Raw genomic sequence first — 23,600 nt, forward strand, 5'->3', positions numbered from 1 at the left:
TGGAGATTTGGCCCCTGGTTGAAGTTTGAAATTCCTTCTCCAAAAAAGAGAGAGAAAGAAGCAGGTTCTGTGTAACACTATTTCACACAGACAGCTCTGCTGGAGCCACTATTGATTTTCAAATCAATAGAAAGTGAAGGGAGATGGGGTGGAAATGGCTTGGAATTGGGCTAGCAGGGAAAATGTCAGGAGCTCCAGGTGTGGGTATAGCATACTTTTTTTTTTTTTTCTTTTTTTGACGCATGTCAGTGTTTAACTTTTATTATCAGAAGCCTTTTTTTCATGAATTCAATTCTTCGCAGAATTTTTGAAAACTCAACTTATCTTTTGTTTTCTCAGCCATTCATTAAGACAGAAAAAAGAGTAACGTGGCGAAGCTGCCGTTCACCATTAAACTAATAAACGAAGAGGCGGATCAATAAATACTGACTGTGTTTTCAAACTCTTTCTAATTACTCACCACTGCCTATTGTGTTCTTATTGAATTGTCTCTCTGGCAACAGGCCCTTCTGCACCTTCCAACACGCAGCGAGTGCTGTTGAGACAGCAGGAGACAAAGGACGGGGAGGAGGGGGTCCGACTCGGTTGATGCAGTGGTGAGACGGCGAGAGGAGTGAGGACGTCTTCCTGGGGCCCACTAGTGGTTGCTCCTTGCCTCTGCTGCTTCATCTGAGGGGCAGAGCAGATGACAACCATGAGGAGACGAGAAAGATTAAAGATTCAGGGATAGAGAGAGAGAGATAACCTCAGCCTTTTCTCTCTGGACTTGGACGATGCTCACACCACAGGGAGGAGAGATAATAACGAAGACAGACCCACCTGTTTAAGCGCTGTAAATCATGTGTGTGTCTGCGTGAATGAATGCATGTCTGTACTGCTCAGTGTGTAAATCACCGCTTGGTCTAATTGGTGCCTAATAATACTCATTTCCTGTGTAGATGAAGAACAATGTATTGGGGGGCATATGGGGTCCGTCTGGAGCTTCACACACCAGTGGCGTGCAAGACTGGAAGTTTTTGTATGGCTCAGATACCGAGCAAGGACAGGCCCGGTGTTGCTGATACCAATACTTTTTTAACTTATAAAGCAGTCTGCAGTGTGTCTGAACACATTTTAATGACCACCGTGATTCACTGTGATTTTTACTTTCCACAATTAATACTACCAACTATACCAAAAAACACCTTTCAGCTTTTCATGTCTTTTGAAACTGGATTTTTTTGGAAAGTTGGAGTGTAAATGCGCCTGTCTCTCAAGTACTTTGGGTCAACTTTGTTAAATGTGCTTTAAATAAAGTAGACGTAGAAACAAAGTATCGATTATCTGTTGGGCTAATATCAATCTGATACCAGAACCAATGTTGATGCTATCAATATTTGGATCTTTGTACCTCGGTGTACCCTGCAGTTCATGTGCAACTTTGTGTGTGTGCGTGTGCAAAATGAAGTACGTGTGTCTGTTTGTGTTCGACTTGATCACCGCTTTCCCTTGACAGTGCTCATAGAGAGAATTAGAGAGCTGGTGAGATAATCAGATGAATAAAAAGCAGCCGGTAGCTCATTACAAACCCTATTATTCATTAATTAACATTATTAAAACGTCTAATAGACCGCGGCACTCCTCCCAAGCCCCCCTGCCTCTTTTCAACTAGGTCCCTGCTCCGTGGTCCCTCCCGTTTCTCAACATGAAAAGAATAGCACATCAAACGAGGCCTGGTTTCAATGTGTTGGGGATTTGCAGGTGTAGAATCGCACACACACTGCGCAGGGGATCCGCTCGTCGGTCGCGCCGCGCTCCATAGTCTTCCACTTCGGCCTCACTGTGACACACGCCGCTCACCCGTGCCATAACAAACTCCTCATTAGGAGTGGGGAGAGAACTGGGCCGCATGCTCCCTAATTAGGTCCCCCATCTAAAACTTTCAGTCTTCTCTTCATCCCTCATCCTCCCTCCCTCCATGTCCCTGCATCACAGGGAAAAAGACTGCTGACATTTATGGAAGGCTGTTTAATCAGCTGTATATGCAGGGTTATAAAGGAAAGTTTAGGCCTGCGATATGTGCATACAAAGGAAATATATTTCTTTAGCACTCTAAAGAGGTTGAGCTGTGGCAACTGTCAAAACATGTTGCGCCCTATGAAAAGTCTTTAGTTTTATCCAGAACTAAGCTACATTTCTCCCCCCCCTCACCCATTTTTCCTCGTCTCAGTTTGTATTTCATGCATTAAAATACACAAATTCATCCACGAGATGCACAAATGCGGCCGATTAATTTGGTTACATTGCAGAGACCAATATTCAACTCTGAGGATAATATCTATCAAAAGTTTTTAATTGTGTTCAGTGAGAACCAAATATATTAAACATGCATAATATATACATAGATATGTGTGTGTGCAGCAAGATGGGGAGAATTTCTGTCCCCAAAAATGTAATGATTATCATGCATATTCAAATGTCCAAACAATACACCTTAGTTAAACATTAATATCATAATTTAGATACAATCCGTTTAATGTGTCCAGGAAAAGAAGTATTATTCCTCATTTTGTTCTCATTATTTTCAAATAAACAGGACACTATGTGCGGAAAACAGGGAGCGAACAGACAAATGATGAATATGTAGAAACTCTTGGAGATATTAGCGGGCTTTAAACTACATCCTCTGATTACTTTTCTGCTTTTAAATACTTGATGTTCCAGTTGTACTATGACCTTAAACAAGATTTTATTGGAACACAATATCCATAACATTAGGGGAGTCTTTTATCATGCTGAGAGGGACACCGCCTCCTTGTATCCTTAGTGGAGACTTTCCACATTAAATTACATTAATATTTCTATTTGTGGCGCCATATTCACATGTAACGCAATACACCACATGTATATTGTATAACACTAAACACAAATATTTTCTCTTGGGAGATTTGATACTATAATACATTTTTTTTTTAACTGAATTAATTTCTGAAACACGGGCTCAGACGTGCGTATACATATATGGACGTATACACAGCAAGTCAGAGAGAGAGAGAGAAAAGAAATGTTGGTGTTTGTAGGAAAATGATTTCCTTTATCAAAGCAACTTTCAAATTATTGGCCTTATATTAGCATGGCGACCGCTTTCCCGCTCCTAATCTCTTGTGCTTTCTTCTCACTCTCTTCCCCTCGCGCACGCTGAGTGATGCTTCCTGACAAGTAAATCAGAAAAGAGGTGGCATTTCCCCACGCTGCTGAAGAGCCAGCATCCTTCTCTTTCCTCCCTTCCCTCTCCTTCTTCCTCCTCTCCTCTCCTGATTAAATCTGCTGCTCCCTGTAGGATTATTAGGATTCTAATTCAATCTGAATTTCAGGAACTTGTTTGCTTGGTTACCTGTCACAGCGTATCAGCTTGTCATATTAGTGGTGATCGTTGGCTCTACCTAATCTGCTTTAAACAATTTCATTGGGTGCTGGTCTATAAATCATTCCGTAATGGGATTGACATGCGCGGGCTTAGCTAGGTAAACAAATCAGCTTTGTTTTATGTTAGGCAGCAATGAACTTGGCTTTATCAACTTCCCATCGATTCACACACACCACAAGGTCAAAATCTCTCTGGCTGCTCATCGGGGAAGGGGGGGTGGGGGTGGTTAGTAGGGGTCAGCACTTCAGCAATTAGAATATGTATCAAATAGAAGCAGAGGAGCCCATCGCATCCTGCTACCGCTGTTGCCTTTCTCCAAAGTGTTAATTTATTTCTTATCAAAGTAAAGGCATTTCAAAGTAAAGCTTCACAGCATTGGAGGGGAAGTTCTCTTTATGGGGATTTAAAAGAGAAAATAAAATGAGTTTGTAGTTTATTGACGGGAAGTCCCAAAGGCTGCTTAAAAACTCATTAACTTTCAAAACTAATTCAGACGTGTTGATTAACATCTAAGGGTTTGATTTATTTATTTATTTATTCCTTGCAAAAGATGGAGGAATTTTTTTCTACGGCCAGTGTTTTTGCTGACATGCTGTAGTAAAAGTCCTCATTTTGACCCGCTTAGAAAAAGTTGATTCAAATAGAACTTTTCCTAATCATATCACAGTCTCAGCTAGGCTTATTTTGGCAGCACTTTGAAACTATATGCTGTTTCAAATTTCACATAAGTGGGATTTTTCTGTTCCAAAATATCTTAACCTTCGCAAACTACTGTGTCACAAAATCAAACAGCTGATTCTGGTTAAGTATTGAAATGCATAGAAACTGTTGTATTATTATTTTTTAGGCAGCTCAAGAAACATGACAGAGGTAACCAGCGCTGCACATTTAGTATGAGGGACTTTGGCAGGAGCATGCTGTGAAGTCTGCAGGAAATGGGTAGCATGAACCATGTCTTTTGGAGAGCGCCCCAAGTGCTCTGACCAGTACAAAGACAATTACAGATATGAGGCAGAGTTAAGGAATTCTCCAAATGTCCTTAAGAATAAAGGCATATAAATAGAGGGATTTGACTTCTTGTTGCTTCTCTGCTTGTTGCAGACAGAAAGCAAGAGAAAAGGAATGTAGGGGGGAGAACAAATTTCACTGAGCTGACCTGTTCAGCAGCATGTCATGGGATCTTTTCACACCAATACATCTCTCTAATGCAGGCAATTTCCTGCAGCTTTTCACCCTAAGAGGGGGATTTGACCTCTGTGGCTAACGCTTAAAACAAATTCGAATGTTTGCCAATAAGGAGGGATTAAGTCTGCCAGAAAAGGTGGGAGAGAATGGGAATGTCCTCTTTGCCATTAACAAACATGCATTTATGCATGTGTGTTAGACAGAAGCGCATCTATCTAAAAATATATTTTCAGTCAAATACAATACATGCATGTAAAAAAGACGCATTTACCATAAGTCTCCAGTGTCAACACGACTGCTCTTAGAATCAAGGGATCGGGGCAGCTAAGAGGTTGCAGGGCATGTTTTGAATGCACATAAATGGATGATATAGTCTGTCAGGTTAGTGGAAAAGTGGGGGAACTTGGATGAATACACATCTGCCAAAGTGGTTGACAAGTCATCTGGAGTAAACACAGACGTGTCAAAACCCGTGCATTGAAATTTTGGGGAAAAGCCTTTTGTGTTTTGATATTTGTGTGCAACATTTTAGAGAGGGTAAACTTTCACCACTTGAAAACCCTCCAAATCATAGCTGGCACGTTGAGGATAATCTTTCCAATTACCCACGTCTCTGTTTCTGAGTGTCTTAGGCTATTAGCCTTGTGATTCCTCTGCATCCAAAGCTATGTGCCGCTGTTGACAATGAGAGGTAAACAAGAAGGGGGGGCGACTCACCAAATCCTCCAGAGGCCTGGAGGGGAAGCCACACAGCCCAAACTCCTTTCACTGTGAAAAAGCAGCTTCCTTTAAGGTTGTGCTCAGGAGAGACTGACAGCAATTACAGCTTTCTCTTCCCCCCACCCTCCACCCCACCCCAACCTTCTCTAGCTAGGAGAGAACCACATGATGGGAAACCACGAGAAAGGAAAACCTCCCCTCCTCCGCTGTCTTACTTTCTCAGAAAGAGACATTTACCTCCACCTCTCGGTGAGGTGATGATTGTTTACTTTGAGTGATGTGCTATTATGACAGTTCAACAAATCACTGTTACATAGTTTTGTGGCAAATAGTGGAATTTTAGAGTAATCCCATGTAAATTATTAATCCTTTCAGGGGGAAGTTGCAACACAGAGGCATACAGCACATCTCATACACACTCCACCCTGACAGTTGCACTGCTGTGCCAAAACGTTTGACAGCCTGCACTACTTTAGATTTGTTAAGAAGACAGTGGGGCTGAGTGTGAGCCCGATTCAAAAGCTGATCTGAGATCATTGCTGCGTGCCGTGTGCACTATTGTTGGCTGGATTGCATGGCATTAAAACAGGGGAAAGTATTTTGTTTTTTTTCTTTGTACAACGAATGTTTCATTTACACAGTGTACATCACCGTGAGCCTCGTACAAACTCCAGCAAATAATCTCCCAGTGTATCATATATCATGTGTCTTTACAATCTCAGAGATGGTTACTTTGACACTTTTATTGGTCAGAGAACATTGAGAGTCCATGAAAGATGATATGAGAAACAAGGTAACGGAACAGTATAAGAATGACTCACTGACAGCTCACAACCATTTTAAAACTAGAAATAGATCCACAGTAACTGCTGAGATGTATTTGCCTCTATTTTTCTCCACTTGCCTCCTTCGTCCCTGTCTATGCCTCCTCCCCTCCTTTTGGTGGTCAGTGCAAGGATCACGAGGTGAAGAAGAATCAGAGTGGTACACATATTACTCTCTGTCTCTTTCCATTCTTTTCTGCCGGTGGTTGACAGGGCCTGTCTGGTCTAACCCGGGTGGAAAGTGACTCTAATTGTCATCTCAACAGACAAGATTCTGCAGCCATCCTGGAGGCATGGGCAAAATATACTTAGCTACTTTATCATTTAGACAGAACCCAACCATCGAGGCACCCTATTGACATAGACTTTTATGCAAAGATAGACTTTTTGAATTGGCAGGTCACGTCACCCACTCCTTAGCATGCATACATAATGAGAATAAAACCTTTTTACGTCCTGGCTGAGACACAAGCATCTGACAGGTAGGGTTTGGGAGTTCAAGGCAATGTATATATTCCCTGCCTCTTCTCGTGGACCTGGGCTGGTTATAGAAGATTGTGTTAGCTCAGAGTAGAGAATTTTACCAAATGTTCAGTGCTCGATAGCATTAGTCTGAGCCTGACGTTGCATTGTCTCAACAGTCCTCTCCCAATGGAAGCTATCAGGCTGGAATGTATATGCAACTATAGGAAACATTTTGAGCAAAATAAAATAAAATTAAAACATATAAATTAATAATTATATCCAAAGATGAAGCTGTTAGTGTTAGCTATGGCCAGTGTGTTGGCTTAGCATGTTAGCATGCCACTGGCATTCAAAAGCAACGTTATTAGCTATGGCCAGCATCTTGGCTTAGCATGTTAGCATGCAATTAGCAATCAAAAGGAACATCATTGGCAATGGTATGTTGGCTTAGCATGTTATCATGCCACTGGCATTCAAAAGCAACGTTATTAGCTATGGCCAGCATCTTGGCTTAGCATGTTAGCATGCAATTAGCAATCAAAAGGAACATCATTGGCAATGGCTAGTGTGTTGGCTTAGCATGTTAGCATACCATTAACAGTCAAAAGGAGCATCATTAGCTATGGTCATTATCTTGGCTTAACATATTAGCATGCCACTAGCACTCAAAAGCAACATCTCATGGACACCTTGAATGCTCATAACTAGCATTTCAAATATTTTACTCAAGAACCAAAAAACATAACCTTCCTTTGGTGCTACAGGAAAAAACAGACAGCCACCATAGCCATCCTATGCGAACCACGAATTTGTGTACACAACTGTCATGGACAATTGCTGCTAACATGCCTTGGACTCCTTATGTCATATATCAAACCCACAAAATGTTACAGATTATCCTTGTTTCAGTTCCCTTTTCAAACTAGCTTTGTTTCCTTTATTTTGCTCCCTTTCCTACAGGCTTCAGCTGTTGCCCCCCACCCCAAAAGGTGAAATTACCCAGTTTTTGTATGAGGCACAGTCAGCCTTTGAATGTTGCCTGTGAATGCCTGTGGGCCTATAAATGTGCTATGCGAGGGAAAGAGAAAGTTAAGCTGTCCTATTGAATTGATTGAACATTCATGAAACTAAAGTGTGCCCTCCCTCACACCCCCACCCCCTTCTCACATGTGGAAATGACTTCCAGACATCTCCAACGTCCCGTATGGAACACAGCCGTGAGGATCCCTACCTTACAGTCAGGTGCTGAGCTGTTGCCCTGAAGGCACGATTCAATTGTTAAATCTCTTATGAATAGAACAGGAGGGTTCATTTTACCGCTTACAACCTTCCACGTTCATGTTTTGACTTTGTTGGTTTAATTGCACAATTATTTTACACACTATCTTATTTTGTAATCATGTTCTGCCTTGCTGCTTTTAGTTACATAAAGAAGAAAAAAAAGTAAGTCTAAAGAAAAAAGAGCTTTGTAACATTTTAAGTTTTCAGTTCCTCAGTTTAAAAACTCAGTGTCCTCAATGTTTGACAATCATTTTGAAATGTTACAGGCATACATTATATTGACTGATTCCACTTTTATGGGGCTCTCTCCATTGCACTTTCATTATTTAATCAAAATGCCTTATTGCTTTTGCCCGACAATACACTTAAACCGAATGAATTCCAAGGAGTTCTCATTTTATGTCAGTGCCTGTATATCGTCAGCCTCAAAGATGGCAATATTGAAAGCAATTTTCTGTGTATTTAGGGGCGAGTCAAACAATTTCTGGAAAGAGAACTAATCAAAATGCATCAACCATAATCAATAAAAGTGAGATAAGTTGGATGATAAGACTATGATGATGAATTATACCCATTTTGCTTTCTCCAATACTGTGGGAGTTGTGTGTGTGAGAATCTGCACGCGTGCTGTCAGATGAGCGCGTGTCATCGCCGTGCATCATATCACCAAAGAGCCCCTATGTATCCCACCAACAGGCCGCATCATACCCCTCTATTAAACCATCCGACACCCAAAGGTTGCAGTCACAACCACAAAACAACAACAGCTCAGACAGCTGTGAGACCTAATCATTATTTGGCAGAAGTAGCGAAATCATGTCAGAGTAAGCCCCCAACATCTTGCTTCCCAGTCACATTTGAATCATCTGCAATTAGTTTTGTTTTAATAACACTCACAATTAAAGGTCCTCCAGTTTGCATAATTCATGACACGGCAGCACCGATGTCAGAAATCAAATGCAACAAATTAGAAATAACAAGTTTGAGACAGTGTGATTCAATTAAGATCCGGGGAAACATTGGGCCATGCATAATTGAGGGGCCGGCAAGGCAAGACTCATGTCAGGCCTGTCAGCCCCGCTGCAGCTATTGGATTTGGCCTGTCACACACACTCAAATCAAGCCTGTAAAAATTACAGGTTACATTGATTTCTTGATTTTATTTGCGAATGCTTGTGAGTGAGAGAGCTCGTGCATGCACGCGTGTGCGCACATACGCTTACATGTGTGTATAATTGTTTGTGCATGCACTGCATGTGGGTGTGCTCACATGTGCTTGTCTCTGAGAGTGAGATATAAATCAGGTGTGGGAGACCATCCAGGGGTTGAGAGCCGAAGCCACATCTGGAGCTGCAAGTTAGAGCCGGCTGAGCCCTTTAGATGTTGAGCGGAGCTCCGGCAAGCTGTGGGCACACGCGCGCGTCTTGCAAACCGCATGATCATCGCCAATTATTACAGTTATGTTTATAGTAAAATCATCAGAACTAGCACTTCCATTCAACTCTGCTGCAGCTTGCAAAATGTGTGCCTTTTGGACCCATTTGTGTTCACGCATGTGTGAGTACAGTCTTGTGCGTGCAGTCTCTGGATACAGCATGTTTGAGGCTTTGAAGGTACCTTGCATACTGTGCCAAGATGCAGATGCTGTGTTTATTCACCACATTACGCATCAGCTGCAATAACAAATAAATACACAGTGGCTCACAGAGGAGATGACAAAAGTTAGCGCAGCAGAGATATGGATGTGTATGAAAGTGCATTCTTTACTCTGTGTGTGAGTTCGTCATAACGCACATGGATATTAATATAATCTGGGAGTTATTATGTTTTGACTTAAAGTTAACTTTGGCCATTTCACTAACATCAGGACACATCTAAGGACAGCACAAGCCTAGGTATGCAGCAATCTTATTTTGGCTAGATTTCCCTCTCCGTAGGCACTTAAGCAGAGAAAGAGAGCAAGTGTTGGGCATTAAATGAGCTCTCAGTTATGAAACACTTACGGGGTTTTAATTATCAGGGATTGTTGAAAGCAAAGGAAATAGAAAACAAAAATTCTTCTTTGTGAGTTTAAAAACATGCTGCTTATGTAATTAAACGATAGCACCCACAGCTCATAAAGACCTCAGAGTTAATAAGATTTCCTAAGGACACCCACATTAACAAAGGCTGCTGCTATGTTTTTGATAATCAGCGTTCTCGATGTGGCGTTTGGCAAAGTTTGGGGAGGGGTGCAGTCGGTGCCACAAAGCAAGAGCTTTATGTGCACGCTTGTGGTAATTTTCAAAAGTGTCACTGATGTCACACTTCATTTTAAGATATCAATATTGCCATCTGAAAAGGGACCAAATCAAAACCACAATTAGCATGTCTTCCAAAGCACTTCCTGCAAGAAGTATTTTCAGATTTGGATCTCGCTGAAAGGCCGCTGCTGCAGGAAGGAAACATGTGTTAGTAAACTACCAGATGCAGCCACACGTTACTTTCAGAGTCAGTAATTTCTGACTGAATAATCACTAATGACTGAGCACCAATAGCTCCCTGAAGCATCATCTTAATCTGTCTTGTGACTGGCTAATTGTAGCCAGACACACTAACCTCCCTGTGGCCTGTGGCCTGGCTCTAACCCTGGCACTTCTTTTTCTCCATTTCGGCCTCTTGCTTTTCTTTTCTCGTTCTGTTTTATCAGCCTTTGCTAAGTTGACCCACTCCTGCTTTCTCTCTTTCTCTCCTTCTCTCCCTTTCGTTTTTGCTTCATCCCACTCCCGCCGACTTTCCTCAGCTCCGACGACATATGGGAAACTTTTCCAGGGTGATTGCTCCAATCTGATTAAGGCAAGCTGTATAACTGCCATTTATCGCCGCTGCTGCTGCGAACCAGCAAGCAGCTCTGAGCTGGCCGTTCTCAGTCCAGACTTATCCATTAGATCCTGTTCAGGCTCCTCCAATTGTTCTAACTGCCAAGACTACCATGAATCAAAACCCCTGGCAGACATACAGATCTCTCTCTGATCGCACAGTTCAAAATAATGCCATGCCCACTTAAAGCTAGAGTGGTTGGCGCTCAGTTAATTTAAAGTCCAAGGGAAACAGGGCTGGATATGGAGGAAAGGAGTGCTAAAAAAGGAGGGAAAAAAACTTACCATTACATTAATGCAGTTGGTTTGGGTTCAACAAAAGGGGGACTTGGCCTGAGGAGCTGAGCGGAGAGGGTTATTACAGCATTTAGCCATCTCCAGACACAGGAGAGAAATGAGCCTTGTGGCCTTTGTGTTATCTAATCTCGTTTGCATTTCCTTTCAGCATCATGAAAGAGAAATGCAATAGGGTCCTGATTGTGTTTGTTTGGTGAAATTCTCATTTAGGGCTGCTGTGGCTATGTGCCTCCACCAATAATTCTCTCCTGGCTGTATTTGTGTGTGTTTACTAGCCTTATGGCGGTGCGTATAAGTCTGTGGAGCGCTTTGAGACGATAAGAAAACAGTAGCTTTACAACAGTAGCTTTAAAACTACATGTAAGCTGAAAAATGAAGGTGAATTTATGCAGTATCACCACTTGGTTCTCTGACATCCGCGCAGCTCGGTTCATATTTCAGAGTGATTGACTAGAGGAAGAAAAGCACGTGCCCGATGACAAAAGAGACGGGAAACGGACATAGAGTGGATTTGACATGATGAGTGCCAATGCCCCCATTGATCAGTACCATTGACATCCCTTCTAGAACCCTGCAAGGTGGGTTTGGAGTAGGCAGGAAGCTGAAGGTTACAGCTCGCTGTCACAGCACTGTCCAATCACATTACACATCATAATGTCTGAGAATCTGCGTGCCTTCCATGCATGATGGACAGATGACAATCATCCCTCCCTCTATTGTTTCTTCCAGTCGCCTCATCTCTGGGATACGTGTCTGAGATGTTGTTCCCATTTATATCTTTAAAAAAGTGTCAAACTGTATTCAAGGTAAAAGTGTCGAGCTGTAATATCTTTGGTATCAAAACTTTCGCCAACTTAATGAAGATTAATAGCTGTATTTTGTTCACTTTTTGGCTCTGAATTTGCACAGAGCTGGTAATTTATAGCCAGAGGTCGGACCGGGAAGGTGCTCTCACCAGTGGCCAATGGGCTCTTTGTGTTTATGATGAGGGGAGAGGATGGAAAGGTGATTTAGGCAGACAGCAGGCCTGCTTCTTTTCAGAGCAAACCTCCAGCAGACAGGCCATTAACAGAGGTGACAGAGAAAAACAGTGGCAATCGCTTTGATTCTGATTTACACCACTGCTGAAAAACCCAAACAAATTAGAGGAACAAAATAATACACAGGGAGAAATAAATCACATTAATGATTAGGCTTTGAACGACAGTCGGACATGAAAGCGAGTGGCGGCGGGGGCATCTGGAGGAGAAGATGGCAGATTATGAGATGATATTAGGAGCTGTCTTCAGAGAAAGCCTGAGAACAATCAGGCGCCAGCAGTAACGAGGAGAAATTCTTTGTTCTTCTCTCCACTCAGTAACTAACATGTTGTTATTCAAGTCAACAGCCACTAGAACCTCGTTAGTAGGCCAAGCAGCTTACTGCTCATTAGCCGACAAAGGAATGATATTCATTGACAAAAAAATGCAGCTTGTGGAGCTTTTTGGCAATATGTAGAGTACAAGAAAATGGCACATGTAAAATGACACAGAACATAGAGCCTGGACTCAAACTACGAGGATTCTTTTATATATCGGACATGCAGTAAAATACTGCATTTGTCCTCTATCAGTGAATAATTGGAGATATACCAATAATTCTAATGAGCATTTCATTAAAACAAAGCCAAAATTACACACACACAGAGCTTGTGTTGTACATTAAATTTATTGTTATGTTAATATTTTTCTTAAATTGAACATTGTTGAAGGTTTGCAAGTAATTGCTCTGTAATCTATAAATGCAGACAGATTGCATGTTGCATAAAGTCTGAATGAGACTCGACTGGATGTAGTCTGGTTACATTTCTACAGAACAGGAAATGTAATAGTTAAATATACATTTCTGTCCGTGTAGACAGCAACAGATATGATATGATTTTCAACAGTTTATCATAGTTAATTGACCCCATTTAATTGTAGGCTGTCAGCCGGCAGACTCAGACAATCTCATTTTGCAGCAAAAATAATAACTGAAGTGAGATAAATTCATCTTACAGATATTACAGATATAAAACATATATCGACAAAGTTTCACTTTGAGGACATAATTTGCAGTTTGCACTTGTTATTATGATAATCAGCATATTACAAAATTACAAATTGCACTAATATTGTATCATGCATGAAGTATTGTGATAATATTCTATCATGCTGTGTCTTGACATTCCCACCACTAACATCCATCTATCTCGGTCTCCATAGTGTCCAAGATAAGATGTGCGTATGTTAAGCACCTTTGCTTAGGAGGCTTCCAGTGGGCACTGTAGTTAGATCCCTGAACCATGTTAACTGGCTCCCTCTGATGTGGGAGAGCAGCAACTCTACAATAAGCCAATCCTGAATAACCAAACTCCTGATACGATCCGCTATCATGTACCACAGGCTTGATTTGTTCCTGTGGGGCCATCACCTGCAGGAGGAGGCTTGGTGTTCTGATGCTTTGTGGGCTGGGTGGCAGTCAAAGGCAGACGCCATGGTGTCCAATCCCTTAGATGTGGCGCTCTCATTTCAATTTTATGATCAAATATACAAGATTTAAATCTATTGACGGATATGCCATGTATGATATACTGGCATAAAACTGTCATTGTAATAATTTTATTTTCGCTCTCACTGTGTTTATAGGAAGGTATTCAAATTTTAAACAGGGACAAAAATGACAGTGCCATGTCATCTTAAAGTGTTATTGAGAGCAAGTGAGCAAACACTTGTTTTTAAGGAGTAATTTGGAGTTGAAATATATTTGCTAAATATAAAATCTCCACTGTGTTCTCTCCTGCCTTCAGGTGTCTGTCTAAGTGGGTCGTCATTACAACGGACTCATTTTAAATGAAACAGATATGATCTCCTGGTAAATGGACTGACTTTTTCAAGTCTTATTGACCACTTAAAGTGCATTACAGCAGAGGACTGAATCACTGACCCTCCAATTAACGGAAGACCTCCTGAGCCACTGTTATTATAATTAATGTAATTATAACAAATTACAGAAATAGTGCTAAGCGATGATGACCACAAGGAACAACCAAAAGGGACAGAAAAAGCTGCAGTGGCATCAGTGCTGGGAGGAGAAGTAAAGTGCTTCAATCAGAAAAGTAACAGATGCCTCATCAGAAAGTTGGGGCTGTGCTGCTCAGAGCAACATTTGACCTGCTGATAGACTGCTGCTGCTGCTGTAAATGCTGTGTGCTGCTAAATGAACTGGTCCAGGCATAGCAGTTCACTGCACTGTGGTCCCACTGTGAATTCCAGATGACAGCACTAATGGATGATCCCGGGGTGCAATCATCTCTATCCCTGCTGCCCTGTTCAGCAGATGGGCTGTAATTCCAATTCAGACCTCTGAGGCTGAGAGCTCCTTAATTCAGACATGCAAAAGTCATTAAACTTCTTACGTATATACTCCTGCTGGAGACCTATGATTATATAATTTCAATTGATGTAAGGAAAAAGAGCCGTCCTCCAAATACTTTCCTACAATTACATTTGACAGTTGGTCTGGAGGATTAAACCTAAGATCATGTTTGCCTCCATCTGTGTATCTATACTACTGTATGAGTATGTTCGTTTACAGTCGCTGGAACAACCGTGTTAACACACCGCAACATCACAGAATAGCCCAGCAGCACATAACCACTAGCAAGATCCCAGCATGCCTGGCACATTTTTCTCTTTTTCTTTTTTTGCATGACTCAGATCCCAAAACATATTATTTTAGGTATATAGACCTCAAGTGTGTAACTTAACTCAGATACACAGAATACTGGCAGAGAAATGTCATGTTTCTGCTTAATGTCAAGCTGCTCTAACCATTCGGCCAACATTTTCTCTCCAGCTTCTCAAATATACCGTTAGGTAACAGTTACCAAAGTTAAAAGAGTTCAGGTTCACTGATGGAGCTAAGTTCAGGCCTCTGAAACAGCAGTGTTTCAAAAAGAGCAGGCGTAATCTTCAGACTCAGTCTCACCGCTGCTGTTTTTTATTTTTATATTTGCTTTGATATGAAGCATTTAACCTTGCTAGCTTAGCTTACATAACCTTAATGCATGATCACTAGCAATTTTGGGAAAGAGAATTTAATGGATTCAAGTTCTACCATTTTTTAGGAGGATTAATTACATTGTATGATACCTTAATTCAAATAATAATTAAAGCGAGTTGATTAACACGCGGCTGCAGCACACCCCATGACCCTGACCCACATCCCAAACCAGATGTTGAATGCCTACAAAATATAAGGATGTTTAAATGTAAGAGAAAGCAAAGAGGGAGATGATACTTCAATTTAAACCACAAACATGTTTTCACACTTCGTGCACAACATCTGATCCAGTCTTTGTTGAGAAGTTGACTTCGGCAATGAGCTAGTGCAAGATGAGCTGGCCTGAACGTGTTCAGGGATTTAAGCTCTAAATGCACAGATAACAAGTGGTGTACTTCCACCTGTGATTGACCTGCGCGAGTGTCTTACTGTTCAAGCATCCAGCCACAGGGGAGCTTGGCTGCAGCAGAGCCTGAACCCTCTGGGGAGCAGGGTAACAGAATCGCAGGCTTACACAGATATCTACACAAAGGACAAGCTGGCACTGGCAGGTGGCCCCAGCATAGATAAGTGTGTTTTCTGTTTTGGGGGAAAGGAGGCGGGGGTGTGAGTGAAGGAAAGACTGCTCACTTACTGGCCTGTTTCCTTCTGAGAGTGATGATGCCTCCCGTGGGCGTAACACGCAAGGAGGTGGGACTCTTGAGTGTACTGTAGACATGCTTATGTCTGCGTTAATGCATGAGAGCCTTCCCCCACCCCCAGCAGTCAGCGCACACAGTCAGAAGCCATAAACTCGCTCCTTTCTAATCCTTTTTGAAAAGTTCAAGTTTACAGCTGTTTCATTTAAAACTTAGAAGAAAATGCATTCGCTAAAGCAGCATTTTTGTCACCTACACAGAATCTAACAGCAGGCAGTTTTTCATTTAAAATACTTTTTAAATGATTTTTGAAATCCTCAGATCAAATTAGCTGGCATCTTATTTTTCAAACATTTCTTTAAGTAATCATAATAAAGGAATCAATTTGATGCACAAGCTAAGATAACCCCTTTTTATTCCTTCTACTGAAACTGCTTAGGTTTCTGTGAGGCACACTGTATCATGCATGGAACGGCACTTATAGTGCTTTTCTACTCTGAGTACTCAAAGTGCTTTCTTACTACAATTTTTAACTTTCTCACTTCCTGTCATTTGTCCACAGGACAGCATAACAAGTTCTTCAATAAAGAAAGAAACAAGCTTGGTATATCGAAACAGATAAAAGTTAACGATACAGCCGCTAACATGCACTTACCTAAGATACATCAAATATTTAGAGGGCTAATATAGAGGCGTATGTGCATGTAACACACATGCTGTTACCTTCAGAATGAACAAAGTCCCGTACTTATAAAATGGGGCTTTGACTCAAAACCATCATCTTATCCTAAAACTAACAAAACGGAAAGCAACATTTATGCCCATTTCTCTCCATGGAGTTAAAAAATTGAAATGATTAAAACTAGTTGTGATAAAATAAATGCGATGGACTTCATTTTATTTCATTGAGTCTCATCTTACTGTATTACTCAAAGAAGAAAAATAACAGACCCACAGGACCAGTGCTTTGCTTTTTCCTGCTTAGCAACTCTACCAGCAGATCAACTGTTTGATTGTACCCCTTCAGTCTATTTCTCAATCATTCCACCCGTCCCACTATTTAAACACACTCATCTCTCACTGGAGCAGGCTCTGACAGCAGAATTTGCTTTTTTTGCAGTGAGGTGACTTGCAAGATACACAAATAACACAGAGGTGCATTTATGGTATTTGTATAATCCATGAAGTGAAAATTAGGGACTATTTAGATGAAAGGCAATTAGACAATTACAGCTAATGAGGCCAATCCTTTTCTTTCACCCCAAAGAGTCCACAGACTAATTATCAAATTAAAGAATGCTTCTTTTCTCCCTCTGACCCTGCGCTGTCGTAAAGGGAGGGTGCTTTGGGAAAGGCAAACATTGGTCTACTCTGTGGAGGCCGAGGCCGGAGAACAGGCAGGCAGCATTTAGAAAGTGATGGGCGTATTAATCACTGCTTAAGCTGAGACAGCTTTATGGTCTGCCGGGCAGGCGGGCACACACAAGTGTAGAAGCATGAACAGACACTCTGCTACTCGGTCCGTTATACATCATGCAGGACTGTGCAAAGAGGGCCAACAGCCAAACAGAAAACATGGTTGTAGCCACAGGAAGTAGAGCAGCTCATATGACTAGCAGACCCCGCTGGTGAAACTTCCTACTCTAAGGAGCTCAAAGAACTCCACCTGACGTGCACCAAGACCTTCCAACATCTTTGTTCATCCACAGCGTGAAGCTAAACAATCACTATGATACAACAGTAGATGGAACAAAATGTGATAAGAAACAATTGCGGGAGTTTCCTCCAGTCAAGATTCATTTGCTCTCCTCTGCAACCGAGCATCTGTTGGATTCTTATTCTGACTAATCAAACAGCGTCTGTTTTCTCTCTCAGTACTTGGAAAGCTGATCAGCTTCGATGGGATACCAGGGAAAATGTTTCCCAGTGTCCCCCTTAACATGTCTGTTGCCAAGTGGTTCAGTTCCTTTATGGTACAAAGGGTTTAGCTCCAAAACGGCTCTCCAAAAAATTTCACGGTCTGTTAATATCATCCCTCAATTAGCTCTAATTTAAGTCAGACCATACATTATCCCCTCTTCCTCCCCTTCACCACCAGCCCCCGGACTGGCGTCTCTTTTTTTGCTGGCTTGAACTACAGCTGCACCTACCGGCAACCGAGAGTCACAATCAGAGTTCGGCTCAGCTCCTTGTCATTCAGCTCAATCTAAGATGATGATGATGTTAAGCTGGATGTTAGCAGCATAAATATATACCATTTCGTTTTGCAAGTAATTCTCCCTTTAGTGCAATGATACAAGAATAAATCCACGCAACCCTTTCACACAAAAAAGACCAAGAGTTACACAGGTATCAAATTTCTCCCAACACAACTCACGAGAATCAGTTTAACTGCTACTTTTCCTTCGTTTTCCCGCTTCCCACTTCAAATTCTTCATCAGACGTGAAGTCATTTTCTGCTACCCCTGTTTTACTTTCTCGTGCAATGTTAGGGTCAGGGGTCAAAGGTTCTTTTCACATCGCCGTGCCTGCCCAGAGCAACCCTGCAGGTGCAGGCTGTAACAGCCACCTGTCTCCAAGGAGAGACTTCTGCTAGAAAAGCCAAAAATGCTCCCAGTTGCCCCGTGCTCAGCGCCAGTGACTGTCCCAAAAGCGCTTCTCGTCATCGCGTCTTTGCGCAGTGGTAACAGCAGCCAGAGGGGTTGATGAGAGTTCACAGCCCCTCCTCAGTGACAGTAACTCCTCCTGTCACCTGCTTTCATATGGCAGGGGTGTCAGTGTATGGTGAGAGACTCCAGCTGACACTTTTGACACGGCTGGACTTGATGAGGACTGATGGGAGGCTGTCAGCAGAGTGACACATTAAGCAGCTTTGTCACAGATCAGCCGGTGAGTTTTATGCAAAGCCAGGCCTTGTGCTTACTTGGAGATGACCTTCCGAAGTTCACTAGAAGTCTTGCAGATGCGGTGCTGGGTCGAGTTTAATTTTTCAACGATGCCACGCAGAGATCGTCAAACACGCACGCACACACGCACCTTTGGACACACACACACACGCTCTTCCTTTAAATTCACCCGAGAAAGTTCAAGTGCAGAAGAAAGCATATGATTTTTAAGTACCAGGTAGTCATTAAAGTTTAGACTCAGAAAGCCAACTCTGCCTTACACGTCCCTCTTGTGAATATTAAAGACGTAAAAACACTGAATGTGAAGTTAAGTTTGTTAAGGTAAACAGAAAAAAATTATGCGGTTTGCATGAGAAGAAGCTTTGGGTATAAGCTCTGTGGCCTTGCTAAGTGTGTGGGAGCTGGGATGATGGGAAATCTTTAAGGAACCAGCACGAGGAAAAAAAAGAACAAGAAGGCTGGAGTTTACCTCTGTGGGTTTTATTTATATTTTCTGTATTTTGTCTGAAAAAAATAAACTCAGTGACTATATTTTATATTCAACTAAAGTCAGTAAAAAAAAGATGCGCTTCAGAAACAATTTGACACAGCAACTTTTTAAAAATTAGACCTCAAATTAAAGCAGAATTTCTCAATTTATACGTGTATTTCCTGTGGCAATATAACCAGGAAACTCATCTAATAAATCTAAAAATAAATTTGCAAATCAAATCTTAATTTGTCAAATACTAAAGTAACTGTTTACTTCCAGCCGCGACATATTTATAACAGTTTCGTACCTTCATTCATCAAACGCAGATGTTAACTTTTTAAACACAGGCCTCCTCAGTTCCACGCTAGACCTTTTAACATCATAATTCTTGAGAGTCACTCCATTTAAACTAGAAATGTGGGGGCTCCGTGTTGTAGCTCCTTAAAACAGTCATATATTCCCATCAAGGCTAACATAGACTTATTTGCTCATTTGTCTGAATTGTAAGAATAATTTGTGTGAATGTGCTTTTATACCTCCCCAGTGATCCATAAATCACAAAGGGCTCTTTGTGGCCCACCAACATATATATATTTTCCCTTTTGTTTAGACACTATAATCTTGATTCATAGTGTGACAAATCTACTTGCAGAATTTGTCACGGAGTCACTTTAGATATATGTTTTGACATAAATTTCCTTTTAGCCAGAGCCACCACCATTCCACTTTGATGACTTTGGTGATGACCTGAGCCGCACAGACAGGTCTGACGCTCATCTGTCCGGCGTGCTCTCCAGAAACACAAAGAAATCATGAAAAAAAGGAAACTTCTTGTTCAGCTTTATTTGCAGTTGGTGTCAGAGAGCAGTAAGGAAGTTGCGCACCTTCCTCCAGGTGAAGGAACAAGTAAAATATTGTGTTACCTACATGCTAGCTAAACCAGCTTCAACAAAACACACCTTATAGTGTATGTATAATATACGGCTCTATTATCACTGGGGTTTTTTTTTTGCTTCTAAGCGCAACTGTATTCAGAAGAAGTTACCAAATTCAGACATCTTCAGTCATTTAGTTTCCTTTTATTGTACGCGTGGTGGATATTCTCGTGTTATGCTGAAACAACTGCAATTCTTTTGTTGAGAATGCATCGATCGGAGCAGCTTTAACGACTGTTTAATCACCCAACTCTAACAAGATGCAGCATTTGCAGATGTGCGCGTTAATTCCTTTTAGCCAGTCCTCTTTGTGGTTTGTTTGAAGCCCCTGCTTCGTGCCATAAATCAGCCTAAACATTTTGCAGAAAATTAACATCTTTGCAGAGCTGTTACTGTCTACTGTAATATTACCTACATTTACTCATGAATTAAATTTTGAGTTCAGACGACCACACATCAGGACTTTACTTATGCATATAACTGAAAAAAGCATCTTTTTTCTTTGCATATTATGCTTAACTTGACTTTAGCAACATCTAACAAAGCTGATAATACCCTATCCTCGCTGATGAGTCACTGACTCGTGCCTGTATTAGGCACTTGGGGAAGACACTGGATTTACTTCTTCTCCAGTGCAGGCGAGTTGGAAACTATCATCTTCTGTGTGGAGTCGTCTGTGTGTGCATGAGACTTAAAGACAGAAAAGTATTTCGCTTTAGCAGCAGGAGTGGGAAAACAATTGTCCCTGACTGATTTTCCCCTAACCCCATAATGAAGCCCATGTGTACGACTGGCCTTTCAACAAGCTGCAAATCTGTGCGCGGCCCACTCTCCACTTGATTAAAGCAACAGCCACTCACCTGCTCCTCATTAGCCTGGACCAGGAACAGACCCGGCTAAATAAGTTAGCACCTGTATGTTCCAGTTCGGCATGCCTTCTACATATATGTAATATGTGTGTGTTTTAAGCTGACAGCCTTATAAATGATGGGATGGATTTAGCCGCCGTGATGCTGCTGCTGCTGCTGTGTGTGAGAGGGCGAGGAAGAGAGATGGATGTGTGGAGGCAAAAGGGGGCTATGTGCGGAGAAGTAGCAGGGACATGTTCTGTGTTTTGGGTCTGTTGAGATAGATGAGGGACTGGGCTTGGAAACACTCATTAGCCATAATCATTGTCCCTGAAGGGGAGCAGATGGTGGCAGGCACAAAAGAAAATAAAAATTTGTTTTCTATAGAATTATACGTATATGAATGAATGAATGCAAGAAAAACACACACAAAATGACCCAAAGATAAAGAACACAGCCATCAACAATAGTAGGTCATTCCAAAAGTGTGTATGTGTGGGTAAACAAAACACAGTTCATATCCCGGTGTAGATGTATGTTGCGGTAAATGTGCTCAGACATGCTGGTCATTACAGAACAACCCTAAAGGGCATTGTGTGGGATGGGATCATCAGAGTGCTGTTGTGTTTCTGTCTGGTTCCTGGTAACCAGTGACTCCGATGACCTCTGCCTGCTCTGAATGGAAGCATATTAACACTCCAGGCTCTCAGCAACATTTAACCAATTTGGTAAATTATCTGTGAGGCCACTTTTATAGGACTTTCTTATTATTCAGAAGGCGGGGGAGTAGAGAGAGAGAAAGACAGAGGGACTTCATGAAGGGATATGGGCACGCAAAGTCTGCTCTCATTTACATACATTACCAGTCGTCTTCTTTCCCAGAGTCCCATAGAGGAAGCACCTGTTAGCCTCTCGCGGTCTTCCCCCTCAACCCCTCTCTCGTGGTTCTTTCATCCCTCCATCGCTGTAGCTCCTCAGCCTCGACCTCCTAGAATCACCCCACAAGCAGGTGTTCTCAGTCAAAATTTTCCTCACAGCCTGCGTAGAGAAAAATGCAATGAGAGGAAAGTGACCAGGAGGCCAACATGGCCCTTGCATAGGAAGGGGAAGACTTAGAAGCCTCGGCCCCTCCAGTGGGGTAACACTGAATCCAGGTGTTTGATACTATCACTTCTTATTTACCTCATGCGGACATACAGTTGTTCCCTGGGCTTCGACTCAAAACAAATTGCTGGAGTGGAGAGTTTGTAAAAGAGCTGTCTGTTCTGTCGGCAGAGGGGTTAAAGTTAATTTGATCGGGCATGTGTACTCTGGGCGAGGAGCAGAGAACATCTGCATTCAGTGGCATGGCCCCATTTGTTGCAATTTTGGGTCTCATTTCCATTTGCAAGAGAGATAACTGCTCGCATATGGAAGCAATAGATAGAAGAGGTCAATGCAATTTCTTTCACTTGGGGGGCTGATGCAGGGGGAAATACCCTCATGCAGTAATCTCAGTTGGCATAAGAAGAAACAAAAATCTGGGGATTGGGGAAAAGAATTCCTTTCAGTGCAGTGACTCCTTGATTCCTTTACCAGGCAGTAAGTATCCCACACCACTTCCAAACACTCCAATCACTCCTATTATTGCTGATGGGATCTGGGGACATGATGTTGTAGGTCCCATCCATGTTCACGCGCTTCCTAGTAATGGCATCTCAAATCATATGTAGTGATAATGAATTAAAAATACCCTCATATTAGAGATGAACTGATTTGCAATATTCATTTCTGATTCCAGTTTCTGGCATTTTTCCTGTGTGACCTGCTGATGGTGATTTTAATTCTAAAAACTATAGCTAACAGCATATGTAAGTAAAAATCTACTTTTATTCATTGCAAAATATATTTTTGTCATGAAAAAGAAACGATCATAGACTTTACAATTTCTCCTAAGCTCCAAGAACTCTTTTTTATTGGGAAGAAACAATTAACTCAAAATGACTTCCTGCACGCGCACCTTTAGCTACTATATTTTACCATATCAAACAAGTGCAGATTCAGTAGATTTATGTAACATAACAAATACAATCAGTTACTTACATAATTTTCTAGTATGTTTATAACTTTAACTGTCAACAAACCTTTTTTGTTTTTTCACTCATCACTGTAATTTTCCTCATAACTGCTTTCATTCTTTGCTGCTAACTGCTAGCTTTAGCTTTAGCTACTTTACCTTTGTTAGCTTCTTTAAAATATCCATGGTCAGCTGGGAGATGTCTTTTTCGGTTTGCTGTTATGAACATTTTCATGGTGGTCCACTTGAGGTTTACTCTGGTGAACTTTGGGTCTTCACTCACAGTATAGATCTTCTACGCTGATGGCATGTTAGCATGTGGCTATGAGTCAGCATCACTTTGCATAAATGTTGCATGTTCACGAAATTAATGGGGCCGGCCGGTCACTGATCAGCCAATTCCAGTTCCAGGCCAATTGATCAGCGCATCATTTTTGCAAAAAACAATATTTTGTAACCCCAAAAGTTCCCCTTTACTGGCTCAAACAAAATAAAAATAAAAACATAACAAAAGGTTATGTAACCATCATTCTCATACATGCGCAAACAAAAACCCATCCATCCACGCTGACGTCTGCCCTGATTAGTCTCTAAAATAATAGCTTCTGAAAAGCTTTAGCCGCTTG

The 23,600-nt window shown here is 41.7% G+C and overlaps 1 long non-coding RNA gene across 1 annotated transcript; it reads right to left on the reverse strand.

The window, feature by feature from the left end:
* Positions 1-481: 481 nt before the first annotated feature.
* LOC102290442 lies at positions 482-23,367 on the reverse strand. The gene is made up of 3 exons (XR_316654.3): positions 23,134-23,367; positions 21,777-21,956; positions 482-669 (listed from the first exon to the last, which is right to left on the reverse strand). It is a non-coding gene; the product is annotated as an uncharacterized LOC102290442 (long non-coding RNA).
* Between the last annotated feature and the right edge of the window lie 233 nt (positions 23,368-23,600).

Source organism: Haplochromis burtoni, unplaced genomic scaffold (genome assembly GCF_018398535.1).
Source record: "Haplochromis burtoni strain Fernald_Lab_line unplaced genomic scaffold, NCSU_Asbu1 Contig_75, whole genome shotgun sequence".
In the NCBI taxonomy this organism is placed as follows: domain Eukaryota; kingdom Metazoa; phylum Chordata; class Actinopteri; order Cichliformes; family Cichlidae; genus Haplochromis; species Haplochromis burtoni.